Below are 18,552 nucleotides of genomic sequence, written 5' to 3' on the forward strand. Positions count from 1 at the left end.
CCGAGGACATGAATATTCTAAAACAACAGAATCTTAAGATAAAGAAAATTCAATTTGGGGTCCAAATGAACCTCAGGTATACAATATCAACCTGTTCAACTTTGACATGGAATAAAAACCAAAGTATGCCATGAACTGAACTTTATTTTTGCTTAAACGATAGAACTAGGTCTAGTTCGAAGGTATTGCGAAAATAAAGTAAATATGTTATACCAAACTTGTTTGCCATCACTCCAAAGTTACCTGGGGTCCAAATGGACCCCAGGTATCCAATAGAGGGTTAAATTTCCACATCATAGAACATCGGGTTTCTTGGAAGTTTCTAGAAATTTCATATAACCAAACGAACTGCAGCCAAATACCATACTGGAAAAACTTGTAATAATCGCTAATTGACAAATTGAGAGATGAAATTTGTGAATAAACGCATTCTGGTGGGATTCGAACCTACGACTCCGTATTCGCTAGACCGGCGCTTCAACCAACTAAACCACAGAACATGTAGTTGGTTGAAGTGCCAGTCTAGCGAATACGGAGTCGTGGGTTCAAATCCCACCAGAACGAGAATGTTTTCACAAATTTTATCTCTCAATTTGTCAATTAGAAACATTTAATGCTTTCTAATTACAAGTAAAACATACTGACAAGTAAAGGGAAATTGTAGCCAAATGCCAATACCACAGTAGCAGAAATGGGATTAATAAGGGGAGGACATGGATATAGCACGGAGATTTCATACCGGATGCTGTCAGACTTCTTCTTCGTCTTCTTGGCGTACGTCCCCACTGGTATTACCCTTCTGCTCAGCTTAGTGTTCTATGAGCACTTTCACATTTATTAACAGTAAGCTCATCCTGCTAAGAAGATACTCTATGTATGCCCAAGAAAGTCAAGGAAATTTTATTTTTGAAAAGTTCCTGGACCGTCCGGAAATCGATCCCATCACCCCCAGCATTGTAATTCTGAATACCCAAGCTTTTACAGCTGTGGCTATATGGGCCCTTAATGTTATGATAATGGAGTAACACTTAGATTTTATACTGGAAGTTGTCATGCTACGAGCCTAAACGTCTTGTTTCAATTGCTCATGGAGAGCTATGTGGGGAAAACTGATATACAGGTGTGCTGTCATGGTAGAGCTGGTTACTCAAGCTTTCAAAATTTCAGTGCCCCGAGTTTCCAAAATGTCCCTTCCATGAAAAATAATGAATATTGATTCATTCTGGAAATCCTTCAATGAAATTAGATAAATTATTTCTTAAATTTCTAAAAAAAACTCCGGGACAACCTCCAGGGACACCACTAGATATTCCTTTGTGAATTCTTTCAGGATTTGTTGAAAAAAAAAATCTCAAATGTTCAAAAAAAGAAATTACTAGAATATTTTTAGCAAGAATTCCTCTAAAGATTACTCTTTCTATCCCATCAGAATAAGTCCTTGTCAATGCGGTCCATTGAACATTTCTCCGGAGATTCCTCCAGAGATTATTTTTCCTTGAGACTTCTTCAGGAGTTTCTCAAGAACGTCCGAAACACTGATCCACGGGACTCCTCTTGATTCCTTCCGTAATTCCTCTTGATGTTCCATTCAAAGATTGCTACATAAATCCATGCTCGTTTTTTTGTGCATTTTTTAGACCGTTTGATTTTTTTTACAGAAATATTGTCAGAATATTTCCAGAATTCTTCCAGAAATTTCTCAAGAATTTATTTTAGGAATTTTTCCAGGGGTTTCCCAGGAACTACTCCAAACTTTTTTTTTCTTAAACAATGCAATTCCAAGAGATACTTTTTCACAAAGACTCGAAGATTCTTTATAAATACCTTTAGGTATCTAGAGGTTTAAAAAAGAAATTCATTTCCAGATATTTTTGCTTATGTTTCGCCAGAGGATCCTTCATGTTTTACTTCATGTGTTCGTGGATTTTTCGGGCATTTATTTAAAACAGCACTAGAAAATTCTAGAAAGATTCTGCAGAGATTACTTCCAGGGGTTTGTCCAATAGTTCCTTTAGATATTCCTCCTGGCATTGCTGTGGATTTAGTCAGACCTTATTTCAAGAACTTCTTCAGATTTTTTTCTTGTTTTTTTCCTACGATTCTCTCAGCGTTTTTGAGGATTTTTTTCAAGAAATATTTCTTCACTCTCTCTTTGCAGGTATTCGCTGAGGGTTCTCCAGTTCATGCAGGTATAAGGAATCCTCCAAAAGATATAGGGTGACAAAGGGTATTATCGGCAGATTTGTTCTCTTCGTCATGGGGGGTTTTTGTGGGCCAAACTACCTGACATTTGGGCATATAACTCAGCTTGGTTGGGAAGGATTTGAGACCAACTTTGAGATCAACAGGTTTTAAAAAAACCTCCCATGATGAAGAGAACAAAACTACCGAAAATACGTAAGTTGCCCTATCTATTTTATTTCTTCACTGGTTCTCTTAAGAATTCCTACAGGATTTTTTTTTCTGTTGGATTTCTTTCAGAAATTTCTCCAACGCTTCATAAAATGTATAAGATTTTTTCTCTTATTAGAAAGACGAATGACGAAAACGGTAAGGTCTCTCTAAAGAACTCAGAGGTGTCTTCAGGAGCTTGTTCATGGATTACTTCAGGAAATCCTCTAGGGATCCCTCAGAAATTAAATGAGGAATTTCTCAAAGAATTCCATAAGTACCTTTGTCGAAGATTTCTTTCGACATTGTTTAAGAGGCATCTTCAGAAATTTCGTTTCAGTTTTTCCAGGAATTTCACAAGCATTTTACCTTGGAGTTACTTCAGATATTATCCTAGGTATTATCTTATGCATTCATATAGGAAATGCTCGGAATTATTTCATGAATTTTTGCCCAGGAATTTCTCCTGAAAATTTTCAAGAATTTCTTCTAGAGTGTTCCAACGGTATCTCTAAGAGTTTCTTTAGAAAACTTCCTGAGACAATCCTCCGCAGATTTCTTAGAAATTCCAACAAAATGAATTCTTTAGTCAATTTTGTGCAATTTCTGGAAGAACATATAAAAAGTCCCTGGAGAAATATCTGATACAAATCGGCAGGAATCTCTAAAGACATCTCAGGAGTAGTTTCGGATGAAACCGCGGCATTAAGACCGGAACAAATCTCATTTTCTTCTTTTGTTACTTAGCTCGTTGACTCTTCCCTTGACAAGTGATATCCCCCCGAGGGGGGGGGGGAGAGATAAAAAATAAATGTATTTGCTGAAAAATTACCCAAACAATTAGGCAAAACCATCAAACTCATCGGATTTGTTAAAAAAATTTCTCGATGACTCTAATTTAACTTTAAAATATTTAAATTTCTTAAATAATTTGTTTGTGTCCCCCTTCAATTGAATTCCTACAAAAAATCGTTGAAGAATTTTTTCATCGATCACTGAAGGATTTTGTAAAAAAAATCATGGGAAGTTCTGAGTTAACTTTCGAAAAAATCCCTGTAGAGTTTGATAATAATTTTTCTGATTTTTTTTTTTGAAAAACTATGGAAAAAGTTTCGATTTCTCGATTCTAGATTTAGAGAAATTATTACAATGACCCACCCTAATATCTTGGTTCTTGAATCTTGTTATGCGCCCCTGCTCGGGTTCCATCCATGATCGAAGCAGACGACGATTGGAAATTTGCGTTTGCTTGCTGCCCATAACCACCCGGCTAATCCGGTTGGAAAATTGATTGCTTGAGCTGTGACTGATTTTTTGGGGAACCTCTTCCTTCATGCGATGGGCTCCAACAAGCAAAGACCGACGAGGAAGACGACGACAGTGGGGTGATTGATTCGTCGTCCCCCGCAGGGATTGAATTTCCCTGGATACGACTGAAGTAAACGCCAGTCAGTAATAAATGCTTTTACGACGGGTGCTCTGCTAGCGTGGTTCAAAAAATCGTTTTTGCTCCACACCGCATATTCGATTCCTATCCAGATTATATGCCTTCTCCAAAAAATTGAGCTCATTTGGTTGAAAATTGAGACTGCACAAGCCCTTCAAAGTTTGTATGGGAATTACTATGGGAAACCGATGTTTTTCATTCAATTCACCGTAGCATTTCCCCAAGTGTCCTAGAGGGTTAGTTGACCCTTGGTAATCCTAGGCTACTCTATCAGCTACAACTTTGCCGAAGACCGCATTCAAATCGGGCGCCTCATTAATTAGTTACCGATTTTTATCCAGAATCTAAATCTCTACTCATGATGGATAAACTATTCGGTGGGCATCACTGCATTTTGCAGTGAAACATAGTAGCCATGATTTCAGTGTGCTATCTTTGGCGCCATATGCAGCAATGTTGCCTGCTGGGAAGCTGAAGGATCACTCTTAATGTTTGTCCAGTTGGATACAAATCGATAACTAATTAATGAGGCGTCCGATTTGAATGCGGTCTTCGGCAAAGTTGTAGCTGATTGAATAGCCTAGGAGTACCAAGGGTCAACTAACCCTCTAGGACACTTGGGGAAATGCTACAGTCGATTGAATGAAAAACATCGTTTTCCCATAGTAAATCCCATACAAACTTTGAAGGGCTTGTGCAGTCTCAATTTTCAACCAAATGAGCTCAAATTTTGGGTGAAGATATAGAATCTAGTTAGGAATCGAATAAGCGGTGTGGAGCAAAAACGATTTTTTGAACCACGCTAGTGCTCTGCCTCTTGTGTATGCCCGAGGGTATTGTTGGCTTGGAATTTCTTCTTTTTTATTGCTCCAATGCGACGTTTGAAGTTGTTGTTGTTGTTGTTGTTAGGGGAGGTAAGAAAACTGGAGTCTGGAGCTGTCTCAGACAGCAGTTGCTTCCACTCTGTTACTATGTTGCAGTCAGTCAGTGCCGGGAACTGTTACCGGGAATACAGTATAACCAACCGGAGTTGAGAAGCTTCCTTCCCAGAAGCTATGTTTGATCTGGAAGGTTTCAGCCTCAGTGTGCTAGTGGTCGTTGGGAACGGAAGGAAAATATTTGAACTGGACTGTTCGTTCCATTCAGGCGTAGCTTAACCAATTCTCAGATATGATAACTACCGTTTGTTCTATTTTTACACTGGTGAAGTGTGTCAGTTTATTTGATGTCATTCGGAATAGATTCATGGAAAATGATTCAAGTACTGCATCATCATGATTCGAAGAAGTTGCTTGTGGAAACTTACAGGAGACATGATGGTACGCAGAAGAAGGGTGATTAATTCATCTGTTGACATATGGTAAATATTGATTGAGAAGTCTATATTATCGATTTCACTCGGTTTACACAATATTGTTTATTGGGTTGATATAAGGGCATAACATATTCATAATAATATGAGAAAAATCAGTAAGACGTACACGTACATATACGACAAGAGAGAGAAAGTAGAAAGAAAGATACAAATTAATATGAAATGAAATTTCTTCTAGATTCTCCTCTGGAAATCTATAGATTTTGCCAGAATGTTTTTCAAAACTCAACAATAGTTTATTATCACCAAATTTTACTGAAAATCTCAAAAGTAAAAATTGGTATAACATTTCTACAAAAGTCATCCAATTCCGGAGATAGATTTGTGTGAATTCCACTACAAATGTTAAATTTTAAGAGATTTGAGAAAAAATCTTCAAAATATCTTCTGGAATTTCAGGGAGAAACTTACAAGAATCTGTTACTTTTGGACGCTTTATTCTACAAAGTTTTGTTTTCGTAGTGAATTAAATGAGGATTTTCTCCAGAATTCAAGCGAAAATGTCCTTCAAAATATTCATTTCAATATCTTGAGAAACTGCCCAGAACAGATAATTTTAAATTCGGAAGTTTAAAGACTAACAAGTGGCTGGACAGATAGCTGCAGCATTAAGAATTTCAACTTAAACATATCACTTAATCTTGCGAATACATAGTCATAGGGAACTCTTTTGATAAATTGTTTAAACACATTTTTCCAAGATAAGTTTCGAAATTCTTGTAGAAGATGCATCAAAACGTATGCTAACAATTTGTAACAAATGAAGCTATTATCTTCTGAATTCTAAAGATTTTTGCACAACTTCCTGAGTAGTATTGTTTACACCAACTTCTGAAGAATGTTTTACGCCTTTCTGTTAAAAAAATTAACAAGAACTAAAATACAAAAATATATTAAAATTAGCAAATGAGTTAGAATGCACATAAAAAAAACTTTTCCTCAGATGCTTCCGAAAAAAATCCTGAACATATGCTTCAGAAACTCTCTTAGAGGTTCTATCAAGAATTCCTCCAGGTATGACAAGGATTCCTTCAGTAACTCCTGCAAGGGATTCCACCTTGTATGCTTGGTCTGCCTTCTGTCGGTTCCTCCAGATTCCTTAATAGATTTCTTCTGAGTATTAATTCAGGAAATCCTTTAGGAACTCCTTCAGGAAATTTTGAAGCTATGTCTGTGAGAAGTTAGTTTCTTTTTGGACTGTTAAGTCTAAAATCAATGGATTTTGTATAGAGATTCTTCCAGGAAGGAGTTCCATAAGGAATTCTTAGAGGATTTCTTGAAAGAAGTCCTGCAGGGTACCTAGAAGTAACTTCTGAAAGATTCCCATAAGGAACTCTTGAAGTATTTTCAAAAGGAACATCTGGAGAAATAACTCCGAAAAGATTTCTTTAAGGAACACCATGAGAGCTCCCAGATGGAACTTTTGGAGGATTCCGAAAATCATAGGTGATCCTTAACCTTTCAGTACTCGCGCCAATTTTTGTAACGCGAGCAGTCGCGCGTTGTACTTTGTACAACACCCATACATTCTGAAATATCTAAGGATCCTGATTGTTTAGAGGAGGACTGTCTTTGGCAAAGTTGTTGTAAATTTCATGGGCTACTTGATGCTGACAAACTTGTTTCGTAATACGTCCACTAGGCGGCGCTAGTGAGCAAAATCATGTTAGGCAGCATCCATTTATTACGTAACGCTAAAATCGACATTTTTCGACCCCCCCTCCCCCCTCCGTAACGCTTTTTTGTATGAAAACCCGAAAATTTTTGTATGGGCCGTAACGCTCGGTCATACTCCCCCCCTCCCCCTAGAGCGTTACGTAATTTGTGGACACCGCCTTATATCTTGCATCTCAGGATCCTGATGTCTTAGAAATATGGTGTCTTCGGCAAAGTTGTTTGGTAGGTCAACGGCTTACAGATTATTGGCCGTTCAATTGCAAATTCCACCACTAGGTGGCGCTAGTGAGCAAATAAACTTTATATCCTATGTATCTCGGGATTACTTAGAAAGATGGTGTCTTTGACAAAGTTGTTTGGTAGGTCAAGGATTTACGGATGATTCGCAGTTTAATTTGAAATTTCACCACTTGGCGGCGCTAGTAAGCAGTTTCATGTTATATCTTATATCTCAGGATCCTGATGTCTTAGAATGATGGTGTCTTCGGTAAAGTTGTTTGGTAGGTAAACAGCATACAGATTATTGGCCGTTTAATTGGAAATTCCACCACTAGGCGGCGCTAGTGAGCAAATAAACTTTATATCCTATGTATCTCGGGAACCTGATAACTTAGAAGGATGGTGTCTTCGACAAAGTTGTTTGATAGGCCAAGTACTTACGGATGATACGCAGTTTAATTTGAAATTTCACCACTTGGCGGCGCTAGTGAGCACGTAAATATTATATTTTATGTATCTCTGGACCCTTATTACTTAGAAAGATAGTGTTCTCGGCAAAGATGCTTGCTATATCAAGGGCTTATAGATGAGTGACGGTTTGATTTCAAATGCCACCACTAGGAGGCGCTAGTGAGCTGTAACACTAATCGAACGGCCACGACGCTCCACTTTACTCAGAAAGATGGTGCCTTCGGCAAAGTTGTTTGGTAGATCATAGGCCAAATGGAGGAGAAGATACCTCATCCGTATGCTTTTGACCTACCAAACAACTTTTCCGAAGACACCATGTTTCTAAATCGTCAGTATCCTGAGACATATGAGATATAAGATTTACGCTAACTAGCGCCACCCTGATTTAGAATTTTAAATAAAACTCAGTTGTTTATGAAACAACTTCGCTACTGACATCAACTATCTATGTCATCAGGATAGGGAGATATAATGTCCCATAAAATATATAGTGCGTTCTTCATAATGCGATTTATGATTTTTCCGCATTTTAGGAAGTAACGTTGTTTTCGAAAAGGTCCTGTACTATTCAAAATAAGCTTCTTGAAGAATACATTTGGATTTACCATCAATAGAAACATTTATTACAAAGTAATAACAGATGATTCTCATGTGTTGTACAAAGAACAACAGTGGAATGAACGGAATGTTAACTTTTCTATTGGGTTTTTAAATACATTCAATTCTGTTGAAATATTGTTGACAGAAAAAAACACAGCTTGTTGAAAACATTAAAAAAAGCATCCATTTGCATGTTTTAGCAAATGAATGTGTTGCGTCACCTTGTAGTGGAATCTCGTATCAAACGGCGCATGAACTGTAAGCTCTTTATCCATCAAACAACAATGTCGAAGACATCATCTTTCTAGGTAATCAGGATCTTCAGATATATGAGGTATAAAATTGGAATGCTCACTAGCGCCACCTGGATGTGAAATTGCACGTCATATTTGTCTTCATCAGTTAGTGTTTGATCTACTAAACAACTTTGTGGAAGACACCATCTTTCTAAGTAATCAGGGTCCTGAGACATATGAGTTATAAAATTTGAATACCCACTAGCGCCACCTAGATGTGGAGTTTCAAATCATACGGCTCTCCATCAGTTAGTGTTCGATCTACTAAACGACTTTTCTGAAGACATAATCTTTCTAAGAAATCAGGATCTCGAAATATATGAGTTATAATATTTGAGTACTCACTAGCGCCACCTGGATGTGGAGTTCCACATCATACTTGTCTTCATCAGTTAGTGTTTGATCTACTAAACAACTTTGCAGAAGACAGGCTTGTCCGCACTCAGCGCATGAAAATTCTGCTCTTTTCATTTACATCCCCTAAATCATCGTATTTATTCAACATTTCTATCTTACCTGATAGAAGGATGTTTGAATATCCTAAATGTCATTTAGAACTGTCACAAAATCACACCGCAGTGCCACACTGTGCGCGCAAAGAGAATTTCACCCGGGTGAATTCACCCCAGTGAATTTCTCTTTGCACGCTCAGTGCGGCACTGCGGTGCGATTTTTTGACAGTTCGAAATGACATTTAGGATATTCAAACATCCTTCTATCAGGTCAAATAGGAAGATTGGATTAATACGATGGTTTTAGTGGTGTAAATCAAAAGAGCAGAATTTTCATGCGTTCAGTGCGGACAAGCCTGGACACCATCTTTCTACACGCAGAAAAATAAATTGTAAACACAATTAAATTCTAGTTCAAATCAACCGATTTTTCAGTTTACTATAGCGACAAACTGATTTCTAGTTTAAACTGAACTGTTCTATTGTTTGATAATACAAATATTTTCGTTTGTCGAAATTTTTGACAGTTTGTTAAAACAAACAGAGATATGGTATTTTCAACATGAAATAATGAATTGAGTCAAACGACTGCACTTTTGCTACTAACAAACCCGGAATGTGATTGTGTTGGTGACGGCAGCAACTGCGGCAGCTCGGCAATCTATTTTTAGACCGTCGGTAAGCGGATGGCGAGGAGAACGACTAGAAAAAGGCAAAAAAGGCGAAACCGATCAACTTTTTGTGGATGCTGTCGTGAGTACCTGCGCGTTATCCATCACGGCCAAAGCTGCACTTGGAAGTTGGCGTGATGGATTTGCTGCACCTTCTTCGCTGTGGCGATGTTGGGGTAAACATTTCATAGATGTGTGAGTGCTTTCGGACCATGTTTATGGTTTTTATTTTGTTGAAACAAATGAAATTTTTGGCATTATATGAAATGATGGTAATCGGTTGTTTTTATCGATAAACTCTAAATGAAAACAATTTAATATAACTTTGAAATAAGTAAATTCTCAGTTTGAAAATCAACCATGCGTTTTATTGTTTTAAACAAGCGCCATTTTTCTGCGTGTAAGTAATCAAGGTCCTGAGATGTATGAGTTATAAAATTTCAATGCCCACTAGCGCCACCTAGATGTGGAGTTTCAAACCATACGGCTCTGCATCAGTTAGTGTTTAGCCAACCAAACAACTTTGCCAAAGACATCATCTTTCTAAGTACTCAGGATCCTGAGTTATATGGGATGTAAAAATTACATGCTCACTAGCGCCGCCTATCGGTTGAAATCTGAATTACTCAGGTCACCTCGCGTAGGCCCTTGATATCCCAAGTAACTTTGCCGAAGACACCATATTTGTAGACCATTTAGATTTTGAAATACACTAATTCACATTCAACTGTCTATTTTATCTTATATATAGTACGTTCTGCATAATGCGATTTTCAATTTTCCGCATTATAAGGAGTTATACTGTTTTCAAAAAAGGCCTTATAATATTCCAAATAAGTTTCCAGTAGAATACATTCGGGTTTGACATCGATAGAAAAAATGGTTTCAATGTAATAGTCGATAATACTCATGTGTTGTACAAAGTACAACAGCGCGATTAACGAAAGGTTAAAAAGAAATCTTGGAGGCAGGGATGCCATTTACACAGACTTATCTGGAAATTTTTGAAAATGAGGACAGACACACAAGGCATAATTTGCCTTGAGAATTTGGCGAAGAATTCCTGCAGGGATTCTTCCAAAAATGCCTTCAAGAATATTCCTCAGAATTTCTTCAGAAGTGTTTTTTAAGAAATTTCTCAAAGCAGTATTCTTGGAACTAGTTCATGGGTTTCTCCTGCAGTTTTTCCAGGCATTGCTACAGAAATTCGTACATGAATTCTTTCATAAATTTGTGAAGGAGAGGAGCGGACCTGGGGTGATGGTTAGAACATTTGACTACTACGCCGAGGACCTGGGATCGAATCCCACTCCCGACAAACTCGCAAAATGTGAGTTCTTCCTTCGGAAGGGAAGTAAAGTTTGGGTCCCGAGATGAACTAGCCTAGGGTCAAAAATCTCGTTAATACAGACAAGAGAAAATTTTAAAGGAATTTTCTTAGGGATTCGAATGAAAATTTCCCCATCTAGAAATTTCTCGGGAAAGTCTTGTAGGAATTCCTCTGATAAATTCCCAAGTTAATCCTCCAGGTGTTCCTCCAGATGATTTTTAGAAAAAATCTGTATCGCACTTTTCAGAACGCTGTATCCCATACAATATTTTGGGTAAAAATATGTATCCCACACAAGAATCAAATGCTCGAAAAGCTGTATCATACAGACAAATCTGTATACATAACATCCCTGCTCAAGAGATTTCTATAAAATGCCGTTCCAGCAGAAATTTCTATAAAGTTGCCTAAAGGTTTACATCTAGCAACTCTACCAGAAATTCCTTCATAATTCTGCAGAAGTTCCTACGCAGAATTCCTTCAGAATTTCTTGTAAAAACTCCTCTATGGATGCCTGCTGCTTTTTTCTCGGAAGTATTTGCGAAATTTTATTTGGAATTCCTCCAAGAGTTTTTTTCAATGAATTTTCCCTATTTACCATTTTTCATATTCAGAAATTACTCCAGAGATTCCCTCAGGCATTTTTTCTAAAACTCCTTCACGCAGATGTGGGCATTTCTCCGGAAATTCCTCTAGAAAAATCTCATAGATTCTTCTAGAAGTTCATCCAGAAATTTCTCCAAAAGTTTTTTCGGGTATCCCTCCAAGAACTGAATTATAAATTCATAGGAGGATTTATTCAGATCTTTTTTTTCAGGCATTCTTTCAGACATTTTACCATTGATACTATAGAGGTCTTTTACAAGTCTGTACTCTTATTACATCTCAAAGGTGTTTTCAAGAGACCTTCTTCTTCTGTATGGCTCAATGTCCTCACTGGGACTTGGCCTACCTCACTTCAACTTAGTGTTCTTTAAGCACTTCCACAGTTATTAATTGAAATGCGTTCTTTGCCTGCCATTGCCTGAATTTGTATATTGTGAGGCAAGTACAATGATGCACTTTGCCCAGGGAGTCGAGAAAATTTTCCCGACCAGAACGGGCTTCGAACCCGCCGTCTCCGGATTGGCGATCCATAGCCTTAACCACTAGGCTAACTGGAGACCTGGAGAGGGTTTTTCAGTTCAACCAGGTATTCGTTTGGCGATTCATACATAAATTTCCTCGTTGAATCCTTGGCGAATTCCTCCAGGAATTTGATCCGGAGGAATAACAACAAGGCCGAGAAATTAAGGATTTGTACAAGAAATTCTTTGAAGCATTCCTCCGGAGGTAGCTGTAGAAGTTCTTTCACGGCTTTATTTAAGAAGTTGCACCAGGATTTCCTTCAGAAACTCTCAGTGGTGTCCGTTTGAAATCTCTTCAGGGATTTTCTCGAAAACTACTCCGAAAATTTTTGCAGAAATTCCTGCATCAGTTTTTCCTTAAAATTATTTCCAGAATTCTTCGAGTTCTTCCAGAAGTTTCTTGTGGAATTCTTTAAGGAATTCCTTTAAAGATAAGCCAGAGAATTCTTTCAGGTTTTCCCCACGGATTATTATAGGGGTTCCTCCAGAGATTACTGCAGAAGTTGCTTCGGGGATTTCGCTCCAGGAATCCTCACGTAACTTCCTCAAACATTTCTTCTAGGAATCTCCACATGTATCTTCTGGAGTTTTTTCAGGGATTTCTTCAGAAAATCCTTAAGGAATTCCATTAGAAATTTCAAAATTCCTCCAGTGATGTGTTGTACAATTTCTGGAGGAACTACAGAAACAATTCCTGGAGGAATTTTTCATAAAATTCATGGAGGAACTTTTGAAGGAATTTCCGCAGGGGAAATTTTTTAAATAAAAAAACATGGAAGTACCTTTATTTTCTTGAAAACAAAAATCGTTTAAATACTAAAAAAGATCATGGAGATGTTTCTGTAGATAAATCAGTCAGAATGAATCCATGGAGGATTTTTTGTGGAAATTTCCAGTCTAATTCCTGTAAAAATCTCTGAATGTATTTTGGAAAGAATGCTAGGGAAATCAATAAAGGAATCTCGGCAGAAACTCCTGAAGAAATTTCTGGAGGAATACCCAGACGAAATTTCTTGGGAAACGCTTGGTTGAGCTCCAAGAGAATTTATTGTGAAACTTTAGAAAATTTCTAGAAGAAATCCTTTGTATGGAGTCCTTTTCAGTTCCTGGAGGATTTACAGTGGAATTGATGTGAAAATTAACGGGAAATATTTTGGGAGAAATTGCTGAAACTGCGAAAAAAAGATTCGAAGGATACCTAGATGAAATGCTCAAGAAATTTCTAGGGAAATCTACGAAGGAATAGTAATGGATCTCGTGAAAAAAATATCTGTGTGAATTTTTGCAGAAATCTTTAGAGCAATTCCTGTCAGAGTAATAATGCAAAAATCTCTTGAGGAACTCTTGCTGGATTTTGTAGATGATTCCCTGAAGTAATGCGTGGAGACATTCCTGCGGATATTTGCAAAGGAATCTCTGAAGAAATTCTCAAAGCAATCTCTGAAGGTGTTCGTGAAGAAATGCATGTACTAGTTGTTGATGTCACCACCTTTTCCGAAACAAACTTTGAAAGAGCCTCTGAATACGGAAATGATCTAGCCTAGGGCTGAAAATCTCGATTATAAAGGAATACAAATCTTTTGGATCTATGAAGAAAATTAGAAGGGATCCTTGGAAAAACTTCTGAAGCATTCAGAAGAATTTTCCTAAAGATATCCTAGAAGATTTTCTGAATTGACCCCAGGGAAAGCCGCAGAATGAACCCATGGAAATCTTCCTAAACTTATTCTTGGTGAAATTTCGTATTTTTTTAAAGATAACCTGAAATTTTATGGTAGTGTCCTTGACAGATTTTATGAGCGAACTTCTTTTATAATTTCCGTAGACGTCCATAGTGCGATTTTGGAAGGAATCCATAGAAAAAGATTTAAAGGCATCTGTGGAGATTTTTTTGAAGGAACCTCCGGAAGAATTTCCAATGGAAATTTGGCGATTTTTCTATGAATCCCTGGAAGATTATCTTAAGGAATTCCTTAGGAATTAATTTAAGGAATCTCTGAAAGAGTTTCTGAAAGACTGCTTGGAAGATATTTTGATGAGAAGCTTGGCGAAATTTTTCAAGGAATTCCGAACTTTTGTTTACTAAAAAAAACTCTGGAAGAATTTTCTTAAAGAATCTCAAGAGAGATTTTTGAAAAAAAAATCCATGGAGCAATTTATGGTATTTTTTAGAGATTCATGGAACTCTGAAGGCATTTCCTAAGCAATGCATGGATACCGTTGTTTCGCGCTGGATAATTTCACAAAAGAATTACTAGAAAAAATTCTGAAGGAATCCGAGGAAGATATTCGGATTCCATGGAAGGATTTTATCTTTTATTCTAGTATTTTTTTAAATCTTAGTTTTTGAATAATTGTTTAGGAAACTTTAAATGATTCTATGATTTTTTTAAATTCTCTGGAAAACTTTCTAAAGGAATCACTGGTGAAATTTCTGAATAAATTACAAGAGATTTTTTTCAAGAAATCATTGGGAGATTATTTAAAGGATCCCATAAATGTTTTTTTTCAAATGAATCCTTCGAGAAATTTCTAAAGGATTTCTGGTAAAATTCATGGAGGAATTTCTAGAACAATCCTGCAAGATTTTCTCAAAGGTATAATCAATAACTTTTTTTGAGGATTACCCGGCTAGAAAGTTTCAACAAAAATTTAACATAACTATAACACACCATGATATTTATAACTCTTTGTGATATAATCATGTTCAACATCCTTGGTGATTTTGAAGTACTATAACTCAATTATAACACATTATGTTATAAATGTTGTTTGACAACTCATTGTTATATAATTTAGATTTGATTCTTCGACATTTGGACAATCATGTTACAAAATTGTATCACATTTTGATAGGAACTAGAAATTCTGAATCTAATATTCATATCACATTCTGTTATAATTATGATCTGATTATAACAAAATAGGATATTATCTTGATAAGACCAGTGTGGTTTTAGTTACAAATTTAGTTATTTTAACATCATCCTGCATCTAGTTTATAACACAATAAGTTATTGAAAAATATTATAACATCATAACACAACATGATATAATCTTGATATAATTTTCTAGTCGGGTATCTATTGGAATCGCGACTAGAAAATTGTGTGTTCAACATTCTTGGTGTTTTAAAACTACTATTACTCAATTATACAACATTATGTTATACATGTTGTTTGATATCTCAATGTATTATAATTTAGTTTCGAGTTTTCGACATTTGAAAAATTGTGTTACAAAATTATATCAAATTTAATCCTGTGGCTAAAATTCATATCACATTTGGTTATAATTTTGATATGATTATAACAAAATAGGTTATAATCTTGATTAGACCAGTGTACTTTTTGTTACAATTTTAGTTATTTTAACATCATCCTGCATCTAGTTTATAACATAATAAATTATGGAAAAATATTATAACATCATAACACAATATGATATAAACTTGGTATAATTTTCTAGTCGAAATGCCCGAAGAAAGTTTCCTTCAGATTTTGTTTTTGGAAAAATACGTAAACGAGCTCCTAGGGCATCCCTTAAGACATCAAAGGACGAAATTTAGAAAATTTGGAACAAAATTCAGGAATTTCTGATGGAATCCTTTGGAGTAATTTGGAGTAATACTTACATAAATGAAATTTGCAAGGGCACAGAATATTTCTAATAATCATTTTATTATACTCAGGAGGGCCGAATAAAAATTTTGTTTTTACAGGAAAAATTGTTTTTTTTTTTTTACAATATGGAGAGGCAAAGCATTTTGAAAACAGGCTCAACTCAAAATGTCATGATATTATGATCCTTTTTATACAGGAACCTCTTCCGCTCTTCGAATATCACAAGGAGTTTTTTTTTTGTTGCAAAAATGCGGGTGCAAATTTGTATTTTTTATACGTAAAACTTACTTTTTTACCTAATTCCGTGAGTGTAAAAACCTATTAAAAAGCCGTATATACTGATTTCCTTGTACTTGAGAAAGCTTTCTCTTTCTTCATCGAAGAAAAAGTGCTCCGAAATCGCGCTTTTTTCTTACATGTATGGAAGCGAAACAAATGAAAAAATAAAATAACGTTGTTAATATTAACGTTAAATGCTTTGACACGCATGCATACAACAGAAACATGTGTTTGATAAGCATATTTTAATTTAAATTGAAAAAAAAAAAATCACGTGCTCCGATAGGATTTGAACCCACGACTCCCATTTCGCTGGACGGGCGCTTCTTTCCTCCACGCTACGAAGCCACTCGACTATTTCCGTCCCTCTGAAGGCACAGAACTGAACTAGATTCCGCCAATGCATATGGTTTGTTCAAATCTCCTTCGGATGGAAAGACTACGATCAGATTTTTACCTATTTATAGTGTACTTTAGCAGTCACCCTTGAAATATGATTCTCAATTGCACAAAAAAGGCAATTGTTTCTAGGAAAGCCATAATCTCAAGTTTTCGGCAAGTATTCGTCATCCAACACGTGTAGCAGCTTATCGCTCTCTAATTGATTCAATCATTTCTAGAATAGCGAGAAATCGACGGATTACTACCTACGCCTATGCGCTCGTTAAGGCTACACCACCATTCGAAAATCGCATTGTCAAAACATTTTTCTGCTGGTTCACAATTGTGTGTTGCTCTTCTCTAATGCTTCAGACGAGGGTTCTCTTTCCGGCGAACCACCAGGCAGCGCCGCCAACACCAACGCCTTCTACGTGCATCGTTAGGATTTGGATCATTTTTTTTTTTGTTTTCGTACTTTTCACTGCTTCACAACTCTATGGCTGAACGGTCTGGCACCGGTTCTCGTTTCGTTTCCGTTTTTTATGACAGCCACACTGAAAACACTGAGGATGTAGGCCGGGTTGGGAACCGCGACCGTCCGTGAGCAGAATCCACAAAAAGTGCCGCGTCTTTGGCGTATTTCGGCGACACTTGTATGACACCCTCACTCGTACAGCAGCCGGGTCTACCGCAGCAGTCACATCAAACATTCACGAGGCGGCCCACGAAAACATCGAGAACGGATTCGCGAAGAGCGGGAAAAGATCCACACAGTGAAGAATCAAATTTACGTCTTCCACCAGAGGCGGTACCGCCACGGCTCTACGTCGGGTCTTCTTCAAACATTTAATATTTTACTCTGCAATTATATTTCCCTTGGATGCCACCCACTGCCGCCGCCGTATTTGTCGAGCTTCCCCGTAGTAGGCACTGTCACAGCCAAAGTAGGCTACACTTCATCAAAATGCAATTCCGGTCGTGCTTTTCCCACGGGTTGCTTCGTCTCCCCGGTTGCTTTGCTCACTCCCGTCACGGAACCGTATCCTTCAAATTATGCTTCGCTGCGTGCGCTTCCGTTTGCTCTTCTTCCCACAATCCTTCGCCACTGGCGGCACCTGTGCGATTCGACCACCCCAAATAATAATACAGAAAAAAAAAATAAACGATCCTCCATTCCCGCACTCAATCACACTGTGGAACGCACTCACGGAAGCCCCCGGAAGCGGAAAATCCAATTTAAACCCTGACGAATCCCTCGTCCCTCCTTGCGAATGCCTGACCCGCCGCAATGGGGTGTCTACAAAACCCACCTCTCTTTTCACGTGCGAAGCTCCACATCCACCAATAAAAATACGCATAACACAGCTCTGAAGCACCGAATCACGCACCGAGTTAACCGAGTCACCACGCGTCGCAATCCAGCTACTGTTGTATTTCACCGAAATTCACAAAGAAAAATGTTTCAATCCCTCCTCACTGACTGTCCTCACTGAATTCCACCGTGCAGCAGCATTCCGTGCATACGCTGCATCCTGCGCGCCGCGAACACACTGACTCCCGTGCAGTGGTGACTTTCTGACTATAGGGTACGGTACACTGTAACTGCGCTGACTGACGCCGTGATAAAGCTAGCTACCGAGACGCATACGTGCACGACACGACCAGCCCCGAACCGTGACTGAATCGGCCGTGGAGACCCCGGGATAAAATCCACCTCGCCTCGCAGCACGGCAATCCGATGTCTCGATGTCGATGTCGATGGTCGTCGTCGTCGTCCTTTTCCGAGTGTTTTTCTCTTCTCCCACTGTGAGTGTGTTTTGGAGCAGCTAGCAAGCAATCAAGCAAGCATCTTATTTCTCCGTTCCGTGCATGGACGGACGGAGTCAACATCCATCCAAACGCGATCCACCCCACAGCAGAACGCAGTGAGCGGGCTGCGGCGGATCCGACGGCCGGCGCGGTACGAAACGAAGCGAATCCTCGCTGCTCGCTCGCTCTCACTAAGCGCTGGAGAGTGAGAGCGAATGCGTGAGCATTTTCGGTTTGTTTTCTTCGAGCAGTTTTTCCGTGCACTGCACGCACTGTTTTGGGTGGGATTTGCCGTTTTCTTGGGGTGAAACGGAAGCGCCCCTAGCGGTCGGTTTGGGCGACTGCGGAGTCATGCGCAAGGTGAAGTCGAGCAGTTGCATCGCTGCTGCTCGCTCTCGCTCTTC

The 18,552-nt window shown here is 38.1% G+C and overlaps 1 protein-coding gene across 3 annotated transcripts in view; it reads right to left on the reverse strand.

Moving 5' to 3' along the window:
- The window catches only part of LOC109406630 (uncharacterized), a 688,592-nt gene extending 670,542 nt beyond the window's left edge, over window positions 1-18,050 (reverse strand). For all 3 annotated transcript variants that reach the window (XM_062847228.1, XM_062847227.1, XM_062847225.1), the window contains exon 1: window positions 17,650-18,050. The gene's annotated coding sequence lies outside the window, so the exon portion shown is untranslated. The remainder of the gene's footprint in view (window positions 1-17,649) is intronic.
- Window positions 18,051-18,552: the final 502 nt, after the last annotated feature.

This window comes from Aedes albopictus, chromosome 1, assembly GCF_035046485.1.
Source record: "Aedes albopictus strain Foshan chromosome 1, AalbF5, whole genome shotgun sequence".
NCBI lineage: Eukaryota > Metazoa > Arthropoda > Insecta > Diptera > Culicidae > Aedes > Aedes albopictus.